This window comes from Pteropus vampyrus, unplaced genomic scaffold, assembly GCF_000151845.1.
Source record: "Pteropus vampyrus isolate Shadow unplaced genomic scaffold, Pvam_2.0 Scaffold99, whole genome shotgun sequence".
Lineage (NCBI taxonomy): Eukaryota > Metazoa > Chordata > Mammalia > Chiroptera > Pteropodidae > Pteropus > Pteropus vampyrus.
Window position 1 is genome coordinate 4157338 of NW_011888880.1, and position 1505 is coordinate 4158842.

Here is a 1505-nt window from a genome sequence, read left to right on the forward strand (position 1 = left end):
GGCTGGCCCGAGTCATATGACTTCTCTTAAACCAATCACTAGAGCCCAAGAGAAGCTGTACTTCCATTGCCAAGACCAGGATCACATTGTCTATCTCTCGGTTTCAAGAGAGGGTACTATCAGAGGTGGCTAAAAAAATCAGGGTGATATTACCAGATGCAGGAATGGATTCTGGGCAGGCCAGAGCAACAGATGGTTAGGAGAACAGCACTAGAGTATTCATGTGCCAACCTTAATGACATGCTTTATCTTGCATCGACAAGTCTATCAGTGTATTTCCTCTTTTGTGCATTTCCTGATCCAGAAGCTAGGTTATAGTAGTCTATATATTAAACAGGAAAAGAAGAAAATGAAGCATAGATCCCTTTTCTTATCAAGTTGATAGAACAGGAAAGGAGAGAGCTGGAGCTCTAGTTTGAGTAGGAAACAGTGTAAAATGGTTCTGGGTTTTGTTTTTGGTTTTTGTTTTTTAGCTTCTAGGCAAGGGATTAATGAAGATTTATTTCTCTATTAAGAGTGAAAATGCTTAGATTTTTTTCCCGTGTACCTATTAAGTAAAACGCTTCTCAGGCAAGAGTATGTAAATATATGTCTTGGATTTCTTTTATTTGGCTTTGGCCTTTGGAGATATATTACTTAACTGTCAGCCTCCAGTGTGATGTTAACCTGAATAGAGACCATGCTTTGTGGGAAAATGGGTTTAGGAACACCAGTGCGTAATGGCGGATCGATGATCAAATATGAGCTGCAGACATCCTCCAAGAGCTGGGAAGCTGTCAGTGTGGCTATCTAAACAATGCAGATTTGTGTATTTTAGTTACATTATTGTCCATAGAATTAAAGTATTCTTTAAAAGTGAACAGAGTGAAGAAATTCTTTAGCACACTATTTTAAATTCAAATCTAAACAACGGATGGAGTATGTATACCGAACTTATTTCCTGACCATTCTCTGCTTTTAGGATAAAATAAAAAATCAGAAGTAGAAGAATAAGATGATTATTACTAGGTTAGTATTCACTGCAAAAGTTAATAAATAGATATCAGTGGCTTCGAACTTCAACTTTAAAACTAAAATCCAAAAAGAAGTGTGTCTTGTGCCATTCTGAGTAAAAGAAGATAATGAAAAGCCATTGCACAGTGATTTCACATCTGACATTGTAAATCATGAAGACATGTAAGAGGCATTGCCTGTAGCTCTTCTCAAGCTTCAGGGTATGTTTCAAGAATCCTTTGGAGTGACTTTAACACACCGTCACTTTATTTCTCAACCAGAGGAGAAAAGAGAAAGGACTGTGATTAAGTTTCATTTTTCCCAGGACTATTTCATCCATCTATGACATAAACTAACCAGTGTTATCAGATGCCCGAGCCCAAGGCGACAGATGACAGATGATGCCAAGTTCACCTTTAGAGAAGAGGCACAGGGACACGTTTTCTGAACTATCTTATATTAACATTTATGTTGACATTAGTTAAAGTCAGTTCATTAAGGGAATGGTAGAA